The following is a 14,384-nucleotide window of genomic DNA, read 5'->3' on the forward strand; positions in this document are numbered from 1 at the left end:
TGGCGTCACGGCGCCGGCGTGCGTGGCGTCACGGCGCCGGCGTGCGTGGCGTCACGGCGCCGGCGTGCGTGGCGTCACGGCGCCGGCGTGCGTGGCGTCACGGCGGCCTGCAGAGTTGCGTCCTCCTCAGTACAGACCTTGGGGGCTGCTGGAAGGGTGGACCTGCATCCTCCTCAGCACAGACCCCGGGGCAGGGTGGGGGCGCATCGCGAGCGCGGAGCTGCGTTCTCCTCAGCGCAGACCCGAGGGCGCTGCAAAGGCAGAGCCGTGTTCTTAGCACAGACCTTGGGGACGCCGCGTCCACTGTGAGTAAAATCCTTCTTGTTTGCAGCCCTGGCTGCTGAGGGTCGGAGACTAGTAAGAAGGTCTCGGTGTGGAAAGCTGGACACCGAAAGCCCCTCTGAATTCTGCGCACCCGGGTTCTTCCCAGCCGAGGCCGGGGGCTGCAGTGTGAGGTCCACGCCGCAGCCTCGGAGCACAAATGGAGCGTTCCTAGGGCAGATAGGACGTCCGGAAAGTGACCGGATATTACTATATGGGCTCCCATTTTATTTGGTGTCTCCTAGTTCTGCCTTTTCCTGTCCCAGGGTCCTGTCTGGGATCCCACAGGACATTTAGTCACCATGTCAGGCTCTTCGTGGCTGTGACGGTCTCTCAGACTTTCCTTCCGCGGACCTGGAACAGTGTTAGGAGGATTGGTCAGGTGTTGTGTAGAGTGCCCTCCACTGTGGCTTACTTGGTGTTTCTCTCATATTTAGACTGGGGTTATAGGTTTGGGGGAAGCAGATCAGATCTGTAGTGTGTCCACGAGAAAGAGTCAGAGTCTGTGAAATATTTGAAGAGATGTGTTCTGAGCCAGATGCGAGTGACCGTGGCCTGTGACACAGCCCTCAGGACACCCTGAGAACATGTTCAAGGTGGTTGGGGTGCAGCTTGGTTCTGTACATTTTAGGGAGGCAGGAAACATTAATCAGATGTATTTAAGATACATACTGGTTCTGTCCAACCCGGTGGGTTAGGGTGGGGTGAGGCTTCCAGGTCATAGGAAGATTTAAACATCTTCTTATTGGCAGTTGGTTGAAAGAATTACTATCAATAGAAAGGAGTGTCTGGATTATGATAAGAGGTTATGGACACCGAAGTTTTATGCAGATGAAGCCTCCAGGGAGCAGGCTTCAGAGAGAATAGATTTTACATATTTCTTGGCAGATTTAAGGTTAGATTGCAAATGTTTCTTATTAGATCTAAGGTCTGATGAGAAACTAAATGCTGATTGGCTTTTCTTGAATTCTAAAAGGGAGGAGGGAATAATGAGGCATGTCTGACCACCCCTTTCCCATCAAGGCCTGAACCAGTCTTCCAGGTTAACATTGGTGTCCCCTGGTGGAGAGGAGGGAGTCTATACGGATGGTTGGGGGAAGGGCCTTTGAATTTTATTACTGGTTTTCAGATACTATTCTAGTCACTTCATGCCTCAAGATGTGTTATCACCATTAATGTTAACTTCGATCACCTGGCTGAGGTAGTGTTTTCAGGTTTCTCACTGTGAAGTTACTTTTTTCCCATGTCTACATTTTATGTGTGCTTTTGGAGGAGGTCACCATGCAGAGCCCACACTTGAGGAGTGGGGAGTGAGCCCCACCTCCTTGATGGCTGAGTGTCTGTATCAGGTGTTTGGAATTCTTCTGTATAAGGGATTTCTAGTCAGGCCATTTATGTATCAATTTAATCATAAATAGATACCAGTCTGGACGCTCAGTTACTTTAATGTTTTGGTTGTTATCCAATTCTGCAGATTTTGTTGCTCTTTGTTTATACCCTGTGGCCATTGGGAGCTCTTTCCACTGGCTCCTTTGACATAATTTCATGTATTTATTTATTTATTTACAATTTCTTTCTGTTACTTCAAAAGTACCCTGGCTCATATATTTTCTGTCCCAGTCCTAGTTTCAACGTTTTTCAAAGACCCCTGATTTCCTTTGTCCGAGAATGGTATTAAAAACTTACATCTGGCCACTAAATGTGGTTATTGCATCATGACCCTCACAGCTGACAGTGCAAACACATATATGTGTGTATTCTAACTTGTATGTACCCACTTAATTATACAGTTTCTACATGGAGCCGTCTGTGTATATATATTAAGTTAAATGTGAGTTTATACCTACGTTTTATGTATATATTCTGATCCATTATCACAGAGATCATTCCAGGCTTCCCACGTTTCTTATCTGTAACTTCTCACTCTAACAGTGGGGAACCTGGCTGTCACTGTCTGCCATTTATTTCATCTCTTGTTCCATTGGGAACAAGGAATTCATTCTTAAACCAGATTCCAGGTTGCGATTTAGTGAGAAATATATTTGGTCTCTGTCTCCAGTTCATAGTACAGAGCTCCTAAAACGTTTATAATTTCCTGAACAATAGGGGTGCTAGGAACATCTCGTGTTCTCACATTTGGTCTTTGGCCCTGGTTCCTGACGTGGAGTTCCTAAATTCCTTGGAATCTCCTGAAGTGATAGGAATGTCTTCTGTAAGGGCCATCTGTGGGTTCCTGGATGGTTTCAGGATGGGGGATGGTCACCAGAAAGACCAAGCCATGATAAGAAGCTTGTAACTTTTAGCTTTGCATACAATCCTTTGAGGGTGCGAAGGGACTGGAGATTCAGTTAATAGTTGATCATGTCTACATGCTGAAGCTTTCATAAAAATTCCTAAAATGTGGAATCTGGAAAGTCTCAGATCAACTCTGACAGATTTGATGTCTAGTGAGGGCTCATCTTTCATAGCTAGTGCCTTCTAGCCATGTCCTGACATGGCAGGATTGGGGGGAAAGGCTCCTAGATTATTTTATAAGGGCACTGGTTTGATTCATGAGGGCAGCACCCTCATGATGCAGTCACCCCTCAGTTACCTCTGATTACCATCCCTTTGGGGATTATGTTTCACCATAGGAATTTGGAGGGTATACACACATCGAGACCATAGTAACTAGTAAACATAAGTGAGTGTTTCCCTGAGTTCCATAAGCCATTACAGCAAATTATCAAACCTGAGGAGGGGGTGTGGGAGTGCATAGTTTCTAGCCAAGTCATAGAAGTTTGCGTAAACTGGGGATTCCCTACTTTTCATTGGCATCTGAGGTTGGGGACAGTCGGTGTTACTACGCCCTTAACCTGTAGGGTCTGTACAATCTTCAGTAATTGTCATAATTGAATTATAGGACACCCAATTGTTGTCCAGAGAGTTGGAAAATTGGTTGATGTGGGAAACATCACCCACCCCAATTTGCTGTCAGAAGTGAAGTGTTGAGAGTATAGAGGAAAATCATGGTTATTTTTCTTTTCACAGATACAGTGGTTTCAAAATTAACTATTATCCCTATGGGACATAACTTTATACAATAGAGTCCACTGTTTGTGTATAGTACATTTTGCTTTTAGTCTGTGGATTCTACTCATTTCCAAAATGACTTAGGTCAGTACCTTTGGCCCACCATTTGCAACATACATTGGTAATCCAATTAGATTCTTAGTTGTCGTCTGTATTTTGTCCTTAGATACTTCGTAACCTAAATAATTGAATTTGTGTAGATTGTGATTCGTTCTTTGTGCTTTAACATCCTGTGGGTTTAAATACATACGTAGTGTCGAATATCTACCACTAAAGTACCGAATACTTCAAATCCCCACCCCAGTCACTCATCTGATCGTCATCTCTGTCGTCGTGCCTTTTCCAGAATGTCTCATGAATGGAGTCATATAATGTACAGCGTCTTCATGCTGCCACCCTTCACTTAGCAACACACATGCAAGATTCATTCATTTATTTTCAGGGGTTGAAAGTTCGTTCCTTTTTGTCGCTGAATGGTGTTCCAGTGCATTGTTGTACTTCAAGTTGATGATGCTAGTTTTTGTTTGAAAGTAGTTTTTCAAAGCATCTGTCTAAACATGTACATTTTAGGGACGCATTTGTTGGATTGTAGATAAGACTTGTTTATCTTTGGGAAAAACTGCCAAACTGTCTCCCAGAGTGGCTGCACCATTACTGCATTCTGCTCACGGTGAATGAAGCCCCTGTTGTTCTCCAACCTCCAATTGTTATTGTTGAGCTTTTCTCAGAGTCTCACAGTTCTACTGGGTGTGCAGTGGCATCTCAGCATTACTTTAATTTGCAGTCTCCTAATGAGACATGATGTTGAACATCCTTTTGTGTAATTATTTGCTATCTGTATGTTTTCAGTGTTTTTTTTTTTTTATCTATTTTTTTAAGACAGTGTCTCGCTCTGTCATTCAGGCTGGAGTGCAGTGGTGTGATCTCGGCTCACTGCAACCTCCGCCTCCTGTGTTCAGACAATTCTTTTGCCTCAGCCTCCCAAGTAGCTGGGGTTACAGGTGCCCGCCACCGCGCCTGGCTAACCTCCAGATTTGGAGTTATTTTTCAGGATTGGTTTGGCTTTTCAGGATTCCTTGGAATTCCATATAAACATTAGGATCAGCTTTCCCATTTCAGTCCCAAGGCCTTTGGGATTTTCGTAGGAATAACATTGAATCTGTAGATTGCTTTGTGTAGTTTGGCAAACTTAACGAATATGGTCTTCAAATCCATGGACATGACATGTTTTTACATTTATTTGGGCTTTGTTTAATTTCCTTAAGCAGTGTCTTATAATTTCCCCCTTTTAAGTCTTACCCTTTGATTACATTTATTCCTAAGCATATTATTGCCATTGGTATTATTTAAAGTGAAATTTTTATAATTTTATTTTCAGATTATTCATTGCTAGTGTATATGTATAAAATGGATTTTTTGGCCAGGAACGGTGGCTCACACCTGTAATCCCAGCACCTTTAGAGGCCGAGGCAGACAGATCACCTGAGGTCAGGAGTTGGAGACTAGCCTGGCCACCATGGTGAAAACCTGTCTCTACTAAAAATACAAATTTAGCTGGGCATGGTGGCATATGGCTGTAATTCCAGCTTTACTGAAAGCCCTTTCTGCAACAGCTGAGAAAATTCTGGGGTGTTTTCCATTCATTCTGACAATACTGTGTGTTACATGAAGGGCATTAGTGTGTGGGACCACCGTTGATTTACTGGGATAAAAAAATCATGTTCATGGTGTCTGATCCTTTCAAAATGCTGTTGCTTTTAATATGCTATTGTTTTGTTGAAGATTATTAAGTCTATATTTCTGAGGTTATAGATCAGTCCTTGAAGTGGCATGGCACTGAGTAGGATGGATCAGGGTGAGACTGTGTATAGACTGCAGTTGGTATTTACAGAGTTAGTGTGTCAGGATATTATAAAATGAAGAGATATGGGTTGAAGGGTTCAGAGTTTACCAGTTGAAGATGATGGCATAAGGGCTTCAAGTAGGAGATTCAGGTCGGTGGTTGGGAGCTGCATAGTAAGTCATTAGAGAGAGAGATCAGGTGAGTAACCAGGGTTAGACTGAGAGGTCAGGATTACAGGGAAGAGTTAGGGTGAAAGGGCGGTGAGGTTTAGGATTAGGGTTACAGTAAAGGTTTGAGTAGGTTTAGATTAAGGTTAGAATTAGAGTGGGTAAAAGTAAAGTTAGAAATTATGGTTGAGGGTTACCACAAGGTTAGCTTTAGAGATAAGGGTAATCAGAGTAGGGTTAGGGTTAGGGTTGGGGTTAGGGGTTAGGGTTGGGGGTTAGGGTTAGGGTTGGGGGTTAGGGTAGGGGTTAAGGAACATCTCTTCACCTATTTATATTTCTTTTGGTTTCTCTCAACTGTGATTCGTGGTTTTCTGAATGCATATTTGCGTACATTTTGTTACATTCATACATAAGGGATTCAACTTTAGGGGTGCTATTGTAAATGGCATTTTAATATTTCAGTTCCAATTATTTCCATTCGTTATTGCTGATACGAAGAAATGCAACTGACTTTTGCCTACTGGACGTCTTTTTTAGTTTTTAAAATCTCCATTCTGGGGAGCCGCGGTGGCTCCGGCCAGTTGTCCTGGCGCTTGAGGAGGCGAGGCTATGCCTTCAAGGCCAACCTGGGCAATATGAGAACCTCTCAGTCATTAAAAAAATAAAATAATAAAATAAATAAATAAATAAATAAATAAATAAAATCTCCGTTCTGGCTCGGCATGGTGGTTCATACCTGTAATCCCAGCACTTTGGGAGGCTGAGGTGTGTGGATTACCTGAGATCAGGGGTTTTGAGACCAGCCTGGCCAACATGGCAAAAACCCATCTCTACTAAAAATACAAAAATTAGCAGGAAATGGTTGCATGTACCTGTAATCCCAGCTACTTAGGGGGCTGAGGCAGAAGGGTCACTTAAACCTGGGAGGTGGAGGTTGCAGTGAGCTGAGATCATGCCACTGCACTCAGCCTGGGCAACAGAGCAAGACTCTGTTTAAAAACAAAAAAAAAACAAAAACCCTCCATCTGTTCCGTCAAGGCATGGGACGGTGGGCTCGATTTCAGTTGAAATTTCGAAAATCACAGCCTGAGATAATCTAAACCCTGATTTTTCCGAAATTCCCCAGGGCTTCCACCAGGGGGCGCCCGGCTCCTGCCGAACCGGGAGCGCCCGCGGGAACCGCAGTGGATTCCTCACTCGTGCCCTGGGGCTTCGACCCTGAGGAAGGAGCCTCCTTCTCCTCAGGACCCGCCACCCGGGAGAGGCCATGGTTCAGGACAGTCAGTCACCAGGCGAGGTAAGGAGGAAAATGCTTCCTGTCAGCAGCCACAAGTGCTGAGGAGGGAGCCCTGCCATGGGCCTTACTTCCCTGTCACGGTCTACGCAGCCTGTTGTAAAATGGTGTCCCTTCTGCCCGACGTTGGCTGCGTGTCATGACAGCTGAGTGCAGCTCGTCTTACAGATCCGGGCTTGTTTCTGGGGAGAGATCGCGGTGCTGAGAAAGGAGTGACACTGAGCAGTGCCATCATGATGGGCATGGGGGCGGTGACTGGGGACCCACAGGTGCTGCGGGGTCACAAACACTTTCACTCGTGTTTTAATAGCTCATTTGTCTCACGGCATTAAAGTAGCTGAAACAGTATGGATGTATTTAACAGTACGCCGCATGATAACTAGAAATGTTAAGTTTAAATACATTGTTTATACCTCTCCACGCAAAATAACATATACCAAATATTCATATATAAATATGCAAAGATTGTGAGCTGAACAAAGTGCGGATTTAGCTTGAGAATCTGGGGAGGGGATATGATGTCTTCGACCCTTTCCAATACCTGCCAGAGTACAGGAACTGCAGGAGCAGTTCTTACTTTTGTTTGAGGGCCACGTAGCTGAGGATCTGGGCAGGAGCAGTTCTTATTGTTGTTTGAGGGCCGGGCATCTTGGTATCTGGGCAGGAGCAGTTCTTACGTTAGTTTGAGGGCCACACAGCTGTGGCCCTCGGCAGGCGCAGTTCTCATTTTAGTTTGAGGGTTGCACAGCTGTGGCCCCGGGCAGGGGCAGCCCCCATTTCAGTTTGAGGGTTGCACAGCTGTGGCCCCAGGCAGGGGCAGCCCCCATTTCAGTTTGAGGGCTGCTCCGCTGTGGCCCCGGGCAGGGGCAGCCCCCATTTCACTTTGACAGCCACACCGCTGTGGAGCCCGGGCAGGGGCAGCCCCCATTTCATTTTGACGGCCACACCGCTGTGTAACCCGGGCAGGGGCAGCCCTCATTTCAGTTTGAGGGCCGCTCCGCTGTGGCCCCGGGTATGGGCAGCCCCCATTTCAGTTTGAGGGCCGCGGGCAGGGGCAGCCCCTATTTCAGTTTGAGGGCCACTCCACTGTGGCCCTGGGCACGCGCAGCCCCCATTTCAGTTTGAGGGCTGCACCGCTCTGGCCCCGGGCACGGGCAGTTCTTATTTTAGTTTGAGGGCCGCACAGCTGTGACCCCGGGCAGGGACTGTTATTATTTTAGTTTGAGAGCCGCACAGCTTTGGCCCTGGGCAGGAGCAGTTCTTCTTGTTGTTTGAGGATGGCAGAGCTGTCGACCCGGGCCAGAGGTGTTCTTAATTTTGTTTGAGGCCACGCAGTTTGGGATCTGGGCAGGAGAAGTTCTTACTTAGTTTGAGGGCCGCAGAGCTGTGGCCCTGGCCAGGAGCAGTTCTTTTTGTTGTTTGACGACCTCGCATGTGGGGATCTAGGCAGGAGCAGTTCTTTTTGCATTTTGATGATGATGCAGCTGTGGACCTGGGCAGGAGCAGTTTTTTGTTGTTTGAGGGTGGCAGAGCTGTGGCCCTGGCAGGAGCAGTTCTTATTTTAGTGTGAGGGTTGCACAGCTGTGGCCCTGGGTAGGAGCAGTTATTTTGTTGTTTGAGGGCTGCACAGCTGTGGCCCTGGGCAGGAGCAGTTCTTATTTTAGTTTGAGGATTGCACAGCTGTGGCCCTGGGCAGGAGCAGTTCTTATTTTAGTTTGAGGATTGCACAGCTGTGACCCTGGGCAGGAGCAGTTGTTATTTTTATTTAAGGGTTGCACAGTTGTGGCCCTCGGCAGGAGCAGTTCTTATTTTAGTGTGAGGGTTGCACAGCTGTGGCCCTGGGTAGGAGCAGTTATTTTGTTGTTTGAGGGCTGCACAGCTGTGGCCCTGGGCAGGAGCAGTTCTTATTTTAGTTTGAGGATTGCACAGCTGTGGCCCTCGGCAGGAGCAGTTCTTATTTTAGTTTGAGGGTTGCATAGCTGTGGCCCTGGGCAGGAGCAGTTCTTATTTTAGTTTGAGGGTTGCACAGCTGTGGCCCTGGACAGGAGCAGTCATTTTGTTGTTTTAGGGCCGTACAGCTGTGGCCCTGGGCAGGAGCAATTCTTATTTTAGTTTGAGGGTTACACAGCTGTCTCCCTGGGCAGGAGCAGTTCTTTTTGTTGTTTGAGGGCCGTAAAGCAGTGGCCCTGGGCAGGAGCAGTTATTTTTGTTGTTTGAGGGTGGCAGAGCTGTCGACCTGGGCCGGTGGTGTTTTTAATTTTGTTTGAGGCCACGCAGTTTGGGGTCTGGGCAGGAGAAGTTCTTACCATAGTTTGTGGGCCGCAGAGCTGTGTCCCTGGGCAGGAGCATTTCCTTTTGTTGTTTCAGGGCCGGGCCGCTTGGTATCTGGGCAGGAGCAGTTCTTTGTGTTGTTTGCGGGCTGCACAGCTGCCGACCTGAGCAGGAGGGGTCTTACATAATCCACACAGATGGTGTTCTGTGCAGGCGTGTTTCTTACCTTAGGTTGATGGCCGCATTTGGGTACCTGGACAGGAGTAGTTGTTACTTTATTTTGAGGGCTGGGCAGCTGGGCACTTGGGCAGGAATGATTCTTTCTTTAGTTTTAGGGCTGCACAGCTGGGGACCTGGGCAGGAGCAGTGCTTATTTTAGTTTGAGTGCTGCACGGCTGGGGACTTGGGCAGGAGCAGTTCTTTCTTTACTTTGAGGACCGTGCAGCTGGGGACCAGGACAGGAGTGGTTCTTACCTTAGTCTGAGGGCGCAGGAGCGGTTTTTGCTTTAGTTAGAGTCGGAGATTCCAGAGGATCCAGTGTTGCTGTTGTAGAGTAAGGGTGGGTTAGCTGGAATCCTTGCAAGGAGTCAGTGATGCTGTTATGTCTAAGGTTCTTGGAGCTAAACATGGAGCCAAAGTTGGGAAGGAGAGAGAGAGAGAGTCACAGGAGGGCACCTGGAACTGTGGATGTAGCTGTACACCAAGCAAGCTAAGCCTGGGAGTGTCTCAGGCCTAGGTATCAATGCATTCTCTTTCCTCCTTCACAGTTGGGATTTGTTTTCTGTCTCACAAGACAGAAAGACCCTGATCAATATCCTCAGGAGTTGAAAAGCTTAAAAAAACTAAATGATGTTGACAATAATAATAGTAGAAATTTAACCAGGATTATCCTGACTGATAGAGACAAGATCAGACATACACACAATATATATCTTTTCAATAGTTAGTAAAATAAAAATAAATAAAAAATGGGTCCAAGTAAAGCTCTATAAAGTTTCATGGAGAAGAGGTGAATCTGAGAGTTGCTGCTGATGGACACACGGAGAACTTACATTTTCCCCACGCAGTTTCTGTGCACGATGATCTGTGAGACCTGGCAGCTGGGTCGCTTCACACAGCTGGGGATGCAGTGAGCGTCACAGAAGGACCCCGTCCCAGCTGGTCCTGCCCCTCTGCTGTGGTAAGTGTGGCCTCTGATCTCCGACAACTGACCGAGTTTTGAGGGGAGGCCAGGCCTGTGAGCACAAGGGTATCCATGGTAAGGTTCTGTGGGTGGAACTTCTCGGATGTGCTTGAGGTTCCTTCCTGATACTCATCTGCCATCTTGCTGTTGAACGCATCTTGTTTATAATTGTCTTCTCAATACTGTATAGGAAATAAGCACTTGTATAATATGGGTCAGGCATAAGGAATATTCACACATTGGACACACGGGACCTCCACCAAGTTTAGGGAATAGAATCTGAAGAAACCAAACTTTGGATGCTCCCTGGAGGGCCCTCCCGAATCCCAGTCCCTTCCCTTCTCCTTCAGAGGGAGTGGCTTTCTGCCTCAGTCTTTATCATTCCCGTACTTTCCTTCGTGGCGCGTTTCTTTCCCTGCATTTGTGCGCATCCCTAAACAGCACTGCATGTGGTTTTCGAACACTCTGTTGTCTTTTTGAGACAGGGTCTTGCTCTGTTGCCTCGGCTGAGGTTTTGAACTTTGATGTGAAGAAGTCTCCTGTGTGGCTGCTTCTCTGCTGCACTGGCTCTGAGCATTTGCTCCATGTCTGTTTTCATCCTCCGTTCTCTTCCTGAGACCTGTCCACACTGACCCGATTCATTTTCATTGCTACATCATCTCTCATGGTGGACGGAACTGTGGGAAATGTCTTCGTTTTCCTGCTGATGAGTGTTTGGCCAGGTGGGCCCCTAGGACCGTCTTACTGCGAAGGTTCTTGGGCATTTCTTTTGTACACAAGTGCAGTTTCTTCTGGTGAGTAGCTTTCAATTTTTAAAATTTCATCCCAGTAAGAAATGTAATTTTCCTCATAACCCACGACACACCCTTTCATTAGCAAGCACAGCAACAGTAATTCACAGTCATTCTTCGTGGTGGCTGAGCATTCCTGTGGCTCTCCATTCTCCCCAACACTTGCACTGATTGTGGGATTTTTGCCAGTCTGCTGGGTGTCACCTGGTATCTCACCCTATTAGGCTGAGACCCTTTTCATGATTTTATCGGCCATTCCTCCACATTATTTTCTTCTGTGAAGGGCTGGTTCAACTCTTTTGCCATGTTTCTGTTTACTTGTTTAAATTTTTGCCTTTTTCTTTTGTTATTACTATTACTATGTTTTTGAGAGGGAGTATTGCTCTGTCCCCCAAGCTGGAGTGCAGTGGCACAATCTCAGCTCACTGCAACCTCTGCCTTCTGGGTTTAAGCGATTCTCCTGCTTCAGCCTCCCAAGTACCTGGAATTACGGATGTGTGCCACAATGCCCAGCTAATTTTTGTATTTTTACTAGAAACAGGGTTTCACCATGCTGGCCAGGCTAGTCTCAAACTCCTGACCTCAGGTGATCTGCCTGCTTCAGCCTCCCAAAGGGCTGGGATTACAGGCATGAGCCACCGGGGCAGGCAGGTGGGGCTTGCAGGCTGCTGTGAGGACTTGGCTCCCTCTCTGAGTAGGGTGGGATTAGCAGGGGATTTAACCAGAGGAACCATGGGATCGCCCTTATGTATTTCCGCCATGGTTGGCTCAGCTGAATGCACCTTTTGAACAAGACTTGGCCTTGGGCACGCAGAGGCCTGTGGTTGAGGGTTCCCTCCTGTTGTGGCAATGACACATCCACGTTTGGCGCTTACACAGCGGGGCAGCCGGAGACCTGCTCTGCCTGGGCCTCTCTGTGGCATTTCTCAAATTCATCCCCTCCCAAGTCTCTCCCATCCGTAAAACCAAACGCCTCTCTCTCCTACATGGAAACCCCCGTCAGCACCTCCCCGACTCACAGGGCATCCTGTCAGCATCACAGTCCTGACTTTCCCACGTGGTCAAGCCCACGGGACCTCTGATGGAGTAGGACAGTGCCAGCTCTAAGATGTCCCCTGAAACTCACAGGAAGGGCGGACCAAGAAGATGGGAAGAGCACAGGGCACAGGCAGCAGAAATGCCCATGATTCTGTCAGATGAAGGAAGCTACGGCCATGGCTGATATAAGATGCTACTCGACGTTTGTCACAGGCCTAAACGTAGAACATGATGCTATAAAACCTTTAGATAAAAACGGGAAAACTTTCACAGCCTCGGGTTTGGTGAAAAGTTCTTAGACCTGACACCAAAAGCATGACTTATAAAAGAAAATGTTGACCAATTAAATTTAGTCATAAATTTAAAATTGTAACTCTGTATAGCAATATAAGAATTTAAAGAGAATGAAAGTACAAACTATGGTCTAGAAAAAAATATTTGTGAATCACACATTTCACAATGTATTGACATGCAGAATATATGAAGAACTATTAAAACAACCATAAGAAATTGAAAACCCCGGTATAAAAGAGAGGGTGAATATTTGAATGGAGACCTCATCAGAGAAGGCATCAGGAGGGAAGATTGCCCAGGACAGACATTCAGCATCATAGAGATGTTGGAGAAATGCTGATCAGCAGTCCCTCTGCAAATCCATTAGAATGTCTAAAAACAGAATCCAGTGGCCAACCCAGGCTCTAGTGATGGCGCAGAGGAACTGGGACCCTCCTAAGCTGCAGTGGGAATGGGAGGGGTCCCGCCATGCTGGAAAGTGGTCTGGAAGTTTCTTATTAAGTTAACCCCACTCCTGGAATTCCCCCCAAGAGAAAATGTAAACGCATGCACATCAACCTGCACAGGAGTGTTGAGGCCTTTTCCTTATTACCAATAACTGGACGAGAACAAGTGTCCATCGGCAGGAGAAGGTGTGAACCAATGCGATGCTTCCACACAAGGGGCTCCAGCCAGTGTGGAAAGATGCACCCCGAATGCAGCAGCTCTCCCAGAACACTCAGCCAGGGAAGGAAGCTGGTTTCAGTGGGCACAGGTGAAGGATCCCGCCACGTGACATCTTGTGGGAGGCAGCGCTACCCTGTGGGGGAGCAGGGCAGTGGTTTCAAGTGGCTATGGGTGGAGGGGTGAGGGGAGGAGCTCTCCGGGGCGATGGAGTGAGCCGCTGCACGTGACCACCGGCGCTGCGGCTGAGGCGCTGTGCGGCAGACACTGGCTTCAGTACACACAGACGGAGGAGGCTCCTGTAAGTCAAAGACAGAGGGTGTCCCCTCCACGAAACAAAAACATACTTCAAAAACCCTCCTAAAATTAAGAAAAAAACATGAAAAGTATTTCATAAGATTGTTGGACTTGGAGTTGACACAATCTACCTGGGAGCATAGCACTGAAAGCACAGGCCTGGGAATCCCGGAGGGAGAGGCTGTGGGGTTAGACATCAGCTGAAGGGGCTCAGTGCCTTCCTATCTCGTTCCCAAAACCCCTGCGTATGATTTTAAACTGAGTGTGGGTCATGTCTTTTACAGTAATATGGACTCCAGATCTTTAGAATAAAATGCTCCAAGGTTTAACACAAAATCTTGTCTTCTTTACTTTGCATTTTACATGCATGTCTTTGATCAGTTGGGCCCAGGAGGGAGCAAAGATCTCATGGTGCTGATTAAAGGGAGAGTCTCCAGGGCCTGAAGTCTGAGAAAGAGCCCATTCCTCAGCTAGGAGGAAATAAACACAGATGGCAAAGCCACCCTGGGTCACTGCAGAGGAGAAAGAGCTCGTTACCGAGTGGCCACAGAATCACCGAGAATCACCAAGCTCCTTTAGGAAGGAGAATGAGGCGGCACCTCTGCCGTTTCCCTTTCCCTGCCCTTCCTCTCTTTTTCTCTTTCTTCCTTTCATCTGGGTCTAATTGGGCTTGTTTGTCTTCAGCATCCCTAGGAAACTTCATGAAACCGATGTTATCAAGCTCAATTAGCAGTTTAAAAATCGAGTGCAGAAAGGTCAAATGAGTTGCTCCCGTTTGCCCAGCCCGTGTCTGGCAGCATCGGTGGCACTGGAGTTCAGGGGTGGCCACACATTTTGTGGTCTTTCTATTCTTTCTGATGCATAAAGTTTTCATTTAAATGAGACTTATTATAATGCATAACACAATTTTGAAAGGCAAAGACAAAGTGAGGCACACACTCATTATGAGGCAGCATCGCCTGTGGGAGGGAGGTGACGCTTCCCGGGGACCCACAGCTGCAAGCGGGCTGGGCCTGAGGACAGAGCCTAAAATACCGGTGCTTTCAGCTATGTGCATGCATTGAATGGATAGAGCTGTTTTCAAAAGTAAATGAGCAATACATTCTTTTCAGCATTTCTATCTAATTGCAGTTCCTTTCTGTTTTATTCA

At 47.1% G+C, this 14,384-nt stretch overlaps 1 long non-coding RNA gene across 2 annotated transcripts; it reads left to right on the forward strand.

Moving 5' to 3' along the window:
- The first annotated feature begins 106 nt into the window (after positions 1–106).
- Positions 107–13,570, forward strand: LOC135277401 (uncharacterized). Of its 2 annotated transcripts, XR_010345005.1 has the most exons (4): positions 107–305; positions 6,530–6,700; positions 10,036–10,148; positions 10,637–13,570. It is a non-coding gene; the product is annotated as an uncharacterized LOC135277401 (long non-coding RNA). The 2 variants fall into 2 exon arrangements; XR_010345004.1 differs by having other exon boundaries at positions 10,036–13,570.
- The last annotated feature ends 814 nt before the right edge of the window (positions 13,571–14,384 follow it).

The sequence above is a fragment of the Aotus nancymaae genome, unplaced genomic scaffold (assembly GCF_030222135.1).
Source record: "Aotus nancymaae isolate 86718 unplaced genomic scaffold, 86718_ANA_hifiasm-v0.15.2.pri h1tg000031l, whole genome shotgun sequence".
NCBI classification, from domain to species: domain Eukaryota; kingdom Metazoa; phylum Chordata; class Mammalia; order Primates; family Aotidae; genus Aotus; species Aotus nancymaae.